At 34.0% G+C, this 14,402-nt stretch overlaps 1 pseudogene; it reads left to right on the top strand.

The window, feature by feature from the left end:
- Window positions 1-4,469: 4,469 nt before the first annotated feature.
- LOC128181271 (uncharacterized) lies at window positions 4,470-7,602 on the top strand (annotated as a pseudogene).
- Window positions 7,603-14,402: the final 6,800 nt, after the last annotated feature.

Below are 14,402 nucleotides of genomic sequence, written 5' to 3'. Positions count from 1 at the left end.
AAAAGTAAGTTTTCTTCTTTAAAATTTTAAGCTTGGTCTTTAAATGACCAAGTCCAGTCGTTTGCGTCAAACTGATAACAATAGAATCAGCTATATTATAGACTTTAAACAAGCGAATCGGTGGTGTAGTGGTAAGCGAGGAGTTCTTTAAACAAATGTAACTGTAAAAGTGGGTGTTCGAATCGTACGTGTTATGGGGGTTTTTTTGTTTACATTGTTAGAATGTAATTTTCTTTTTTTACTTAGTAATATACATGTACATTGTTAAAATGTAATTTTCCTTTTTTTTCTTAATAATAAAAATTTGCTTATAATAACTTGAAATTATTTGATATGCGTTTTCTACTACTTTTATAAAATATAAAATGTATGTTATTCTCTTTGAGATTGCACGATTTTATATTGTAAACAAATGGTTGTTGTGCATGCAAGAAACAATTAAATGGCAAGATAAAACGTTCCATCTTTTAATCCTTGAGAGTCTTGTTAACACAACAAGGACATACGCCGGACAAAAGCATGTAATTGTGCACAAAATGCAGAATACAAGCTAAGTCAAATGTACAGTATGCGCCTAAAGAAAATTCAACGATTAACTAGGCATGTATTTCACTTCCAATTGTATCGGAAGGAACATCACATTACAAATGCGTGTTTTGTTGTGAAAGAAAAAGCATAGTAGTTCTACCAAAAGACACAAAGACCACTAGGACCAATGACCAACACAAAGTTTGACCAGTGACCTATAACAAGCCCCCTTGTTATACGTTACTGGTTTGACTATCGCTGTCTTCCTTAGCCCTTCCCCCCACTTTTTTGCAAATTTATACATAGCAAAGACCTTTTTTTTGCTTGTCAAGATTTTTTATATGTCTAGCCCCCCCCTTTCAATTTGCTTCCGACGCCACTGTATATTATTTTTGAAAATACTTGTTTTGAATACCTACAAAAGGAGTTAACTAAATTCTTCTGTCTCCGAAGCGGAAAAATCGACTCCCCTGCGTTAGGGGTTTTATACGATGACTGAGGTAAATTAGTAAATTAAATATTGTTAGAAAGTAATCAAAATTTTTGTATTTTAACTATTTAAATGAATTTATTCTAAATTTGCCAGTTTAAAGTATATGTAAATACTACAAAATTTAAGTGCATTTGCGCCTTTCAAATGTCGATTGCCCCTTTCTCGCATTTTGGGACATTTTCATTTGGACAATACTGTCCACCGTTTAAATGCCCAGTTAACTCGTACGTTAATTACTTCTTATAGGACGTATGAGAGGGTCGTGGGCATTTGTAACAGCTTATTCCCCCAGATTCTTTGTATGAATCATTTTTGATGTCAAGTTCTTATCTATTTTTCGTCATATATCAATCTGTTAAAGTTGATAGATACGAGCTTATCGTTCCACTTTAGAAACATTGGAGTCAGAGAGCCAAGTCCACATCTTTTTTTTAATAATACTTTAACACATCTGATAACGCCAATTAACAACCGCAGGTGCAACTTTGAAGGACATATATGAAGTTTAAACCCGTTAAAAACCAACGGTGATATTATAGTGTTCGAGGTACTTTTATTATAAGTATAGAAGCATGTTATCCTCTAAAGACAAAATTGTAAGCATATATATATTCACAGAATATTCACGGAAAATGTCCCTCTTCTAGTTACATACACACCGTCATAAAATCATCACGCATAAAAGTAAAAATATCACACATAATGTAGATGCACTTTAATTGTATTTGTGCGTAAAATTATTTAATGACCATACGACATACCATCAATTGGATTAGGACCCACATACAATGAATATGGTATACATGTATCAACTGTATCTACTGTACATGGTAGCAAGTAAGTTTATTATGTAAGCAATTACAATAACTTAAAACAGACATTAAACTAGGTTTAATAAAAGTATTGAAGTACTAAAACTGGGCTCTTTTGATTTGTCGTAATGCATATTTTGTAGTACAGACTGGCTCTCTCTCTCTCTCTCTCTCTCTCTCTCTCTCTCTCTCATGCTCTTAATGTCGGTAATGCGTCCTGGAGACTAAATTTTTTATATAGCGATTATAAGCAAAAATATGTATGTCTAGTATAAAAAAACAACAGTACATTGAATTTCATAACAGTCGCTAAGAATCAATTCCCCATTTCTTCGATGTGCAGTCAAATACCAATGCTTTGTAGTCCATGGAAATTCATGCGCATTGTATATGTGCCCAAAATATACATGTATAGTCTTGTTTTTTAGACACGTAATCAATAAGAAAATTGACTCATCGCTAAATTTAATCACCCCCCCCCCCTCCCAAAAAAAAAAGATTAAAAAAAATTGTCTGCCTACAGGCAGGACTTTGCTTTCACCAAAGCCCGGTTAATAATTTCTCCCGTATTCTTGTATTTCTGCCCTAGGGATTTCTTTCTCTTTCCGATATATAAAAGCTGTTGTAAAAAGTCACGAAATGATGAAATTAGAAAAAAAATATGTTTACTTCGTGGTATTGTTAAAAAATCAAAGCAATCTGATTAAAATTAGACCTCTATGATACGCTATACAAGTTGTATAGCGTATCGTAGATGAGCGGATTTACAAGTCCAATTTCAATTAGATTGAATTTCAAAGTTAATTTTTCACTAAAAAATGGTACATTATGATATATATGGTTAAAGAAATTAACTTTAAAAAAAAACACTTTTAAAATGCTAATATGTTTTTTTTTTTAATAATCTATCAAAATAATTTCCTAATTTTAAAATCCATCGCCGCCTCAAATAAATGAGCTTTTCATACCTTTTCCTTTTGCTTAACGGTTTAAAATACCGGAAAACGATGACGCCATTCCAGTATTTTATCATCAAATTCATTAAATCACAATTTCTCAAATAAAAAAAACCCCACTATATATTTTATAAAGTTAATTTTGCATACAGTTGCAAACACAATTCAAAAGAAAGTTTTAACTTTGCATGAAAAAAAAAAGTTGCGCACTAGATCTGTACTAGGCCTCGTTAAATAATATTTTTTAACAACATACCATGGTTTGACAGCCTTCATATTTGTTACTTAGCCAGTCATTGTCTTGAAAGGGGGATCATCAATCATTAGATATCCAAATGTTAAACTCAACTATTCAATAAGATGATATCATCAATTCAATGAAATCGGGAAAAGATGTTACCTATTTGAATAGTTGATTTTATTGAAATAGGAAATATCACTAAATGACAATTATTATACTTTATGTTTATAATTGGATCATGTAGATTTTAGTGTTGTGGACCAGTTTTTCTACGAATTACAACCGGTTTTTGGGAGTTGATTTTAATCAACTCTCCTATGCAGTTACTCTGGCAAACCGAAAGTGAAACAGTGTTTGGACCTAGGCACAAAACATCACCGCTGACAAGACGTAGTTTTTGAAAAAATAGAAAAATTCGATGTAATTTATGCTGGATCATTGTTTTTCAAGGAAACTTATCTATAAACACTTTGAAAATAGTCAGATCTTATATAATACGAACAATTTAGATATTTTTGTAGTCTCATGTATTCCTACGCCAGAGTTTAATGAGTTAAATACAGTCTCATTCAACCAAACGCTCGGCTGTCTTCGTAAATCTCCGACAAGCAGAGAGGCTCTCTTGCTTTTCTGAGATTAACGGAGACAGCCGAGCGTATAGTTTAACGAGACTGTATTAAGAGTTTGATGTCAATAGTGCTTGGATCCATACAATCTTTAGAATTGTTTCGACTACTAATACATAGTTTGAAATCTATCTTTAAATATTACACATGATTCATATGGAGTTTCTCGAAATTCTTGCCGGAAAAGATTAATAATTTATATTATAAAAAGTGCGTAATTCAAATAAATACTAGAAACTTTTACATAAATAGTGCCTGTTTGGGAGGGTAACTGTTGAAATTGGCACCCTGAGAAAACCATTGTCAACCGACGCGAAGCGGAGGTTGACAATGGTTTTCGAGTGGTGTTAATTTCAACGGTTACCCTCGAGGTTTACGAGGGGTGTTAATTTCAACGGTTACCCTCCCAAACAGGCACTTTTTATTTTACTATACTGAATGTCTTATTTTTAAAGAAAACTTTACTGCTTTCATGTAGGAATGACGTGAATTCTATGTCGAACCGTACGCGCATAATTTACGCGCATGTAACAATTCGTTGTGTTGCCCATTGTCAAGTACGTTGCTAACGCTGAGGGTAATAGAACGGATTATCAACTGCGTCTAAACCAATCAGATTTCAGTATTTAACATGAAAGTATAATAATAGTAATTGTCATGCAAGATAAGTTAATTTTTAAATAAATGATAATCGATAAAATCAACTCCCGTCAGTACTTCAGTACTTTGATTTTGTATGAATTTGAGAAAAAAAAATTTGTAAACCGTTTTAAAAGCCTGCAAATACATTCTTATTACCTTTATAGTCTTTGGTAGTTACAAACCAAACCGAAAGTACACCAGTGAGTTGACACCTCCTATTAACTCCTGTGCGGTGATATCGTCCTAACGTTAAATACAACTTTTCTTTACCCGTGTTACCTATATGAAGGTAGGAAAATATAACTTTTTATAGAAAGCGTATAGATCTACATTTTAAAATCATCACAAAGTGACTTCCTTGTGCAATATAAATTATATTGAATATTTAAGGTAAGGAGACCCATTCACATCACAAATTTTTACCTTTATCCTTTATTTTGCACTCTTTCAATCCTGTACAAAGGTTGTATCTTTCAAATGTATTAAGGGCCTATTATAGTAACATTAACAGAATATTCGAAATGTTTGACCTATTCTTTGACCTCATATTTGTTGAACGTGGAGCTGAGATCGACCTTCTGTACAAGTGCTGGCACGTTATAGTTACGTTTTATTTCATTGGTATGCTGCTTATCATCTCGCCTCGTAACTCGACTTAAGCAGTTTTGTAGACATCAAGCTAGTTTTGTACATGTAACATTCAAAATTTAAACGGTAGAAGAATCCACTCCACTGTCCACAGTTTTAGTCCAAAACTGAGTAATCGATTTGCCAGAGATAAATAAGTTTATCATGTAAGTTTTTTAATGTTTAAAATATAAAACTTTTTGACATTCAGATTTGGGCATACAGAACACCCGCTTTGTGAAATGAGTCGTTCATTCAAACCCCTAGCTCAATTGGAAATATCTGATCTGGATCAAAAGAAGCTGCAGTTCCTCATCAAATCGCCTCCAAATCAGCAGGCAGTAGAGAAACAGTTGGAGGCTGTTTATGGGAAGCCTATCTGGCCTAAAAAGTCCAAATCTAATTCTCTCACTGTAGAATGCACCTTGACTCCAGAAACGAAGAATTGTCAACAACTTTTAGGAACATGGGAAACAAATGTTAAAGAAAAACTAAAGGTATTTCTTGATCAGTTGCTTGTTGTCAAGCACACTACTTTACAGGAGGCTTACCCTTTGGTTCTAAATAAGCTGATGACCCTGACAATCCGCAATCCTGATACTGTAGCTGTTGTTTTGGAGAAGAGTAACAGTGAGCTTTACGTGACGGGTTATAGACAAGCAGTCACAGATGTGTCCAACCAAGTGGCTGAAATTATTCACAAAATCAGTGCTGAAAACGGATTTACACAAGGTGGGGGTCTCTCGTATACATGTGTATGCTCTTTATGTTAGAATAGAATTGTCTCTCAAATGAATACTACTGGTTCAATTTCATCGATGTTTGATGTATTTTTACTTTATATAAAATGGTAATGTATGCCTTTTAAAAATAGAGAATTAGATTGAATAGTATGATTATGCACTGTCAGTGAGCGCTTTGTATGATTAAGGTGTCAAATATTATATCTGTAAAGCCAGTAAGATTCATTCATTCAAACATGCACTTTTCTTACCTATTAGCTTCTGTTTATTCATTTATTTATAATATAGGAATTTTTTCCTTCTTCTCATTAGTCAACGACATTACATTTCACACAAAAGACTTTTGGATTTTTTTGCTTTAAAATAAATATAAACGATACTATTTTATGCAGGAGAAGATCTCGCTATGTCTCAGCATCACATAGAATGTCAGACTCGGACGTGCGGAAATTATTCCGAATTTTATTGCAATGCCTGTCATCAGCGGATGTGTGGCGAATGCCGAGATGAACATCAGAAACACCCCGATAGTTCGCAACACGAAGTTTGCAGATACGAGGATAGAACGTTGACAGTCTCGTCCGTTCCATGTAAATTACACCCCCGGCAACAACTGACCCTGTGCTGCAAAAAATGCCATCAAGCGATCTGTGCGTTTTGTACAACAAAAGAACACGATGGTCACGGTTTTCTGAATCTTGAAGAAGTATACACCAAAAACTACAAAACACGCATTGAGGAAATTCGGAAAATTCGCGATGACATGCTCCCAAAATCTCGTCTTCGTCTCAAAGAATCAAAGGATGCAACACTGGAAGCAAAAGGGAATGTGGAAATATTGAAAAACAGTATGAAAGAGCAAGCAAATCGAATCAAGGTATTGGTCGATGACATTTTAACTAAACATTTACAAGATTAACAGAGGTACGAAGCGTCTACTGTTGAGAAACTAGAAAATCAAGAGAAGGTTATGGATTCCTATGTTACTCGATTGCAGACTTTGCTTGAAGGATATAAACATTCCATATCTTCTAGCGATCCCACTGAGTTTTTGCCTGAGATGTCTAATACCCCCATTGTGGATTTAGACCCTATTCCTGAGGTCAATAAAGAAAGTCCCAGAAACTTTTCTGGTGGAAAGCTGAACAAGGATGAAATAAGTAAACAGTTTGGGAAATTGACTTAAAAAAGATATTATATAAGGAGGCTGAGAGGTCAACAAATTACCCATCAGATCGACCCTAAATCTTTGGATTTGTTCTTTACAGTTATAATTTACAATTTTGTTAAGAAAGAATAGTTCAGAAAAACTCCAAATATTTTTAAATTTAAAAGTTGAATATAATCCCATATATTTATGTAAAGCTCTTCGTCTAAAGGAAATTGATATTGTCTGAAATGGCCACGGCCATCCATAAACAGCAAACTTATTAAAACTAAATATATCTCTGGTGTGCCTTTTTAGTATTAGAAGCGATGAAAATCGCCATGGGTTATAATCGGCAGAAATACAACCTTCGAATGTTATTTAATAAGGAAGTTCTTTTTCAATAAATATACTTTTATTATACATTTTACGAACAATTTATAGTTCCAACATACAGAAGCCTTGTATTATTTTACCTTCAAAAGTCTAGATGTATGTTTTTATTTGACAATAAAGCATGTTGCTTATACTTTTTTCTAACATAATCCACTCAAAGAACTTTACAACCGCCAAAAGGCCTTTGGTGTTCGGCAAATATACTACATTTGTACATGTTTTAATTTCGGATATATAAGAATTATTAAAACATTGATTTTATGAAAATCAAATATGAAAATATTTCGAATTTGGTTTTTAAATTTCATGACAACTTGGAGGAACTGGCCGTTGATCCCGTGACTGTCTCAAATCTTTCATCAATCTTAAATCTATTAAAAGTTTCGTAATCTGTGTGTTTTTATTTATTTTTTGGTGATGTAAAGTATCTTTTGTTGCAAATGGCGGTGGGAGAAACAGTTTTTGTAAGACCAAACTATCATGATTTTAGCCACGAAGGCGGGAATTCTATTCATTCACAGCTACCACGGCTGAAATTAAATACACTACACAGAAGAAGTATGTAAAGAGCATTAAGCCATATAAAGTTTTGAGTTTATTAAGGTTTCAGGTCTTTGAATGGCGATGTGTTCCGTCTCTCTGTAAAATGTCAATGGCCGAAATATTGCATTAAAAACAACACTGCTACATTGTGTTTTTTTTCTTCACAAAATGGAATTTCATAATCCATTTATATTTATTATGTATGGAAAGGTATTTTTCTTTACAACTTTCTGTTAAAAAATCATATACTAGCATACATCCAAATCCGTATGGAACAACCTTCAGCAATGATCACAATGGAATGAAACGATTATATATTCCATCTTTTGATAACAAATTACCCGACTATCATAATATACGAAAGCTACATTTGATAAACACCATTGAAGTGATACACTCTCATTGTCTGTATGTCAACATCAGCGCTCTCTCTCTCTCTCTCAACAGATGATCAGATCTTTTTTGTGTTTATCTTGCCTTGTGGCAGGCACGTAGCATCGTTTTTGAAAGTTGTGGGGGGGGGGGGGGGCAGACTCATAAGAAAACTGGGGGAATCCTAATCGGGGGGGGGGGGGGGGGGCAGGTATACTTTTCACCTTCAATTTCACTGTTTATTTCCTTATTCTAAATTCAGTTTTTACATCGTCACATAAAGGTGGGGGGGGGGGGGTAACTCCATGTTGAATCAATTTTTTGTATGTACGTTAAAGAAAAATCTTTGCTGCGCAAAAAAAGGGAGGGGGGAGCCCCCCCCCCCCCCCCAAAGCTATACGTGCCTGTGTGGTGTGATAATCACATATCATAAGAATAGAGTTAAGGAACGGCTCCTTGACATTACTGGAAATTATTATAAAATTAGATTTTAATAACATGCATTTCACAAAATTTTTTAAACTCTACAGTGTGTTACTTGCATTGAAAAACCATATTTTTTTACTTATATATACATAAAATTTCGTATAAAATAGTTGGTGTAGTATTTCAACTTATAAGATATGGTATCCATATTTATTTACTTAAAAAGAGGTAAGAAATAGTTAATCTGTTAATGTGTCTTAATTTGGCCTACGATTCATAGTTTAGGTTGCTGCATGATTCACATACCGCTGCCTTTAAATTTGGTCAACAAATTACTGAAAGTTGTTGGCTCAGACTGATACCAATGCGCGCACTTGATGTTGTGTGTTCTGCTGTGCAGGGCTCCTCAAATAACGTTAGTTAATGTTGTTTCATTTCATCTGACCACCCAGAAGAAGACGTGCACAGTGTATACGACTTGCAGAGGCGGTACGTGACAATAATTATCAAAAGATCATTTATAAATAACAACTGCATGACGTATACACATACAGAGAACCATTTTAACAAGACCTTGGACGAAGCCTCCAATTTCTTGCGTCAAAACAAATTATAAATGACGCGGTTTCAAGTGAAATATGCACCGACTGCCTAGTCTTAGCCCAAAATCCAGACAAATCTTGTTGATTTCAGAGAGCTATGGCTGAATGGCCAGCAATGAAATAGACAGACCAACGTCACATCGCTGTTTCACACAACTACCCAAAGCATTGGCGGATCCAGGGGGGGGGGGGAGGTTCCGGGGGTTGGAACCCCCCCCCTTTCTCTTGGACATATGAATTTTTTTTGAAAACGTTTAATGCCTATTTAAAGGCAATACAGTAGGAATACTGTAATTATCTCAAATAAATGCTTTAAAATTCCTTATTTAAAGAATTTTGTACTGCGTCCCATAATTTTGTTCTTATATGAAAAAAACCCTATCGATTTTTTTGAAATAAAGTACATTGTACTCCCCTTCAGCATCTGGTGTTTACTACACTGAGTGAACATGTGGAAAATTAAAGAAAAAATACATAAAATTAAGCAGTATCGCTAAAAACACAGATTAATAATAACATCTACAATGCATTCTCTACTCTATTTCATTTTTTTTTTTAAATTGATTATAGTTCATACAGTTTTGAACTGACGAACCATCGAGTAAAACGACTTTCAAGTACGAGTACACGCATTCGCTTTACTTTAAAAAGCCGCTTTCAAATGTATTATTTAGTTAATTAATTAAAGTAATTATAAAATATGAGTTTTACTTCGTTTCATATGAAAAATACAAAGAAAATTCCATGACCCGCTTATGCGGGTTGTGCTATTTTTCTGGAATGCTAGCTACCTTCATACTGTCCTTTACAAAAATTTAAATTATTGATAATCAAAATTTGTACATGACAATTGTCATGTTGAATATTTTATTTGTTAAAAATAAAATGTATCGGAAAGGACAATACCCACATGAAACACAAAAGAAAGCCTTTTTTGTTTTGTTTCCAAGAATCGGAAATTCTGTTACAAAAATACCGTGTAAAAGGGTTTATATGTAAACCATTATGAAAATGCCCAATTTTTCAAAACTTTTCTAAATATCTAGTGCCGGATGATGTAACGCACCCATTACAGAGGTCACATCAAGTTCCCTGGGACGACACATTGTATTACACACGTACCATCTATTCAGCTGATGAATTACACCCTTTCTTTTGTCATATCCTATCATTTAGACCAAAATTACCAAAATATCCATTTTTAGACGGGGTCACGTGACCCCGTCTATTCGAAGTCTAAAACCGGAACGCACGCGTAGAACACATGAATTGAGTCTACGCGTAAGAAAATAGTGCAGAAAGTTTTCATGCATTTCAGTAAATATGTATTATAAAAACACACATTAAATCTTTTTAAGTCCTCTGTGTATAAACAAAATTCTATTTAGAAAATAAACAAATAGTTTTATTGATCATAATATTCTTGCTCGGGTTCAAATGTGGAATGAGTTACGTAACTAAATGCATAGCACCGTTGACGATTCAGTTGGTGTACGAGCTCATTAATCAACAGAAGAGGTTGATGGTGGAATCGAAATTAAAGTTCCCAAACGCAATGTGCCATTTTTGAAAAGTTGTTTACTTTAATTTTATTGTGACAGTCTTTCACCATAATACTACCAAACTTCATGCGCAAGCCGAAGTTAAAATCGGGACAGGTTATACACAGATGTTTTACAAATTAAATTAAATACGTGTTTCATTGGCTTCCAGTCTACTTGCGGTATGACTGCTGTTCGTCTCTAAAGGAATTTTGTACAAAGAAAATAAAAACAAGTCTGAATTTGCCTTCTCGTTTGTTGATAATATGCTGTTGAAATAGATGTGAAATAGATAGTGATGAGATAAATGTTTATTAAATACAGTTGTATACACACGGAAAACGTTTAAAAAGTCCTTATTTATTGAAAATAATGAATTTTGTACATATTGGTTTTCATCAAATGGAACCCCCCCTTTTCCAAATTGCTGGATCCGCCTCTGCAAAGTCCGAGCTAGCTCTTGTTAAAATGGTTCTATAATAATTTATTTACCAGTTATATTCAGTTAGATTCAGCCTAATACGATATGTGTAGCTATTCGATCTTTGTTCGGAGGTAGAAAACTGTTTAAAATCAGATTCAGAAAGTCAAATTAATATTTTTGTATTGTACATACATGTATTAAGTTTGTGCAAACTTTGTGTAGCATTATTTTAATACTTTTCTATTTTTTATTTCATTTTATTCAGTAGATTAGTGTGTTTTCATTATTTCATGTGTATCCATTAGCTTAGATTAATTACTTTGTTAATCCTGACTGTGAACAGGTCATGGGGAGCAGTTAATTGCATTAGGAGGAGAGTGTTAGATAATAGATAGTGTGGGGAGCAAGGGGAGTAGTGATTTATAGTCTTTAGATTTATAGCTTAACCTTAGGAAAGTTCATGGGGAATAAAGGAGGAGTGAGAGGAGTAATTGGGTATATATAGCCGGGATAATTAGAGAGGGTGAGAGAAGTGAGAGTAGAAATGTTTTCATTGTTTAATTGGATTTTAGTGCCTTTCATTCATTTACACGTATTTTGGATTTATTATGTGATTTTCATTTGGATTATATTTTATTCTACTTTTGGATTTTAAATAAACATTTGTTTTTTTTTGAATTGCGTTTATCTTATGAGAAGAAATTAAGTACTACGGAATATTATACAAAGATTTACATTACGCTACCAAATATAAGGAAATTATTAAAGTGGATTAATATGTAAAACTCGGAAACGCTACAAATGGTGGCAGCGGTGGGATAAAACAATGTGATTATCCTATGGATTCAGTGATTCGTTGGATTTATTTTTAAATATTTTATAATTGTGAACTACAATGGATGACAATGGATTTAAATTAGCAAAAGTGATGGATTACAGTGATTCTGGAGAATTAATATTCATTGGATTTTTTCGTGTGGATCATCGAAAAGGGTGTCCGAATTGTTTTGCTATGTTCTTGAAAATGGAAAATCGTCATAAAATCTTTGCGGACAATGGAAAAATTATTAGTGAATTCTACAGATGTCCGTTTTGTAAGTGCAGGATCAAGGCACACAGTGATTAAACAGAGAAATATTTCGATTGGAATTTTGTGATGTGTTTTGTGAAATCGTCTGTGTTGAAAAATGGATGAAACTTCTTATTCTTTAATGGATATGGAAATGACAAATTGTGTCAGAACTCCGAAAAGAAGGACACCAGGATTATTTTCTAATTCAGAAAATACAAGTGTGAGACGAAGATTGGAGGAGTCATTCGAGGATGAAACTCTGCAACATGGGAAACCTGAGGAGGAGGATTTAACAAACTCAAAATGGAATTTCTCTGTGTTAATATGGATTCTACTATTGACCATTGTATGTGTTTTTGTTCTTGGATTATATCATTATTTTCCGGGATATATGTTTCTGTGCTTGACCAAGGAATTTCTTATTTCCTTTGGAATTGTTACCGTGTGTGCGTTGTTCATAAATGTGATTACGAAAATTTCTACAAATCCAAACAAACCGATAACTACACCAGAAATCTATGGCAATGGAAAAGAACGCAATCTTGGAACACCTTATTCAGGAACTACGCATCAAATTAATGTCAAACGTACTTTCAAAGGAGATGGAAATGAATTTGGAGTGAATTCATCCGATATTTTGAAAATGTTGCTGTTCCTTATAACTGGAATTTGGATCACAGAAGACGGATTTTATTTACAACTTTCAGAGGCCAAGCTGAAACATATGCTTATGGACTTCCAGAGGAACAGAGAAATGATTATGAAGAACTTGTTAAAGCAATGGATAACAGGTTTGGACATAAGGCAATGAAAGAGAGTTATGTTGCTGAGGCAAAACTTAGAAGGAAGAAAGAAGGTGAATCGTATAGAGATTTTGCCCAATGTTTGGAGGATTTGTATAGACGTGCACATCCTGAGAGCAGAGAGTATGTTCAAGAATGTAGTCTAAAAACATTTCTTGATAACTGTAGTGAAATGGAAAGTTTTAGACTTGCAGTTAGAAGAACTCGTCCAAAAACTCTACAAGAAGCAGTAACCGCAGCAATGCAAGAGGATTACATACGGATCAGTGAGAAACAAAACAAAGATCCTAGAATTTTCACCAAGCCTAGAGTTTTTCAGGTTAGCCAATGGAATGATGGAAATAACGATATTAACAACAAAAGATCAGGTGTGAAGAAGACATGCTATAGATGTAATTCTACACAACATCTTATTAGGAATTGTCCTGTAAATAGTAATTTGAAAACAGGCAGTGCAGTGGAAGGAGGCACACGATTTGATAAAAAGCAGTTAAACAGCGGGAGACCGAGGCAGTAGGCCGTGCGTTGGTCGCTGATATGAATAGGCCTAGTACAGAACCAATCACTCACAATAATTTGCAAGTAGTTAATAACGGCTCATGATGAGGAACCGTGCAATCCTGATTATACGGTGGAAAAGCTCAATGAAAGTAAATATTGTGATGTTGAGAGGAAAACAGAGGTATGTGAAATTTTAATTCCAGGAAGAAAGGAATTTTTGATTAATGGTTTGATTCAGGGAACACCGTTAACATGGAAGATTGACACTGGAGCAAGGAAAACATTTATCAAGGAGGAAACGTTTTATGGCATTCTTGTGGATAATTGACCTGTACTAGAGCAAGTGAAAAGTAAATTTTTATCAGCTGATGGACGTAAACTGAAAATTTTGGGAACTGTTAAAATGATTCTTACTTTGAAGGACATTGATATTGAATTTCGTGTATTTGTTGGAGGAGTCACATATGATTTATTAGGAGAAGATTTTATTGTGAAGTTCAAATGTAATTGGAACTATGGACTTTGTGCTTTGAGTTTGGCTTATAATCAAGAAGAAGGTGCATATGTAAATGAAGTTTGTCCAACAAGAAAAATTTATAATTTGGATTCTGTTTCTATTCCTGGAAGACATGAAATTGTTGTGAGATCTGTGCTTAAGAATGCAAATGGAGAAATTGGAATTCCAATGCCGTTGACAGTTTTTGTGAATTCGTATAAACTAGGAGTTGCGAGAACACTTATCGATGCAAAGAATACAGAATTGTACATTCGTCTCTATAATCCAGGAGATCGTGAAATTACTGTACCTAGAAATACTGAAATTGCATTGTTTGTGCCAGTGACATATGTGAGTCAACCATTTTGTGACAAAGGTGATGTTGTAGCAGCAATTAGCAATAGAGATACT

The sequence above is a fragment of the Crassostrea angulata genome, chromosome 4 (genome assembly GCF_025612915.1).
Source record: "Crassostrea angulata isolate pt1a10 chromosome 4, ASM2561291v2, whole genome shotgun sequence".
In the NCBI taxonomy this organism is placed as follows: domain Eukaryota; kingdom Metazoa; phylum Mollusca; class Bivalvia; order Ostreida; family Ostreidae; genus Magallana; species Magallana angulata.
This window is presented reverse-complemented; position numbering and strand designations above follow the sequence as displayed.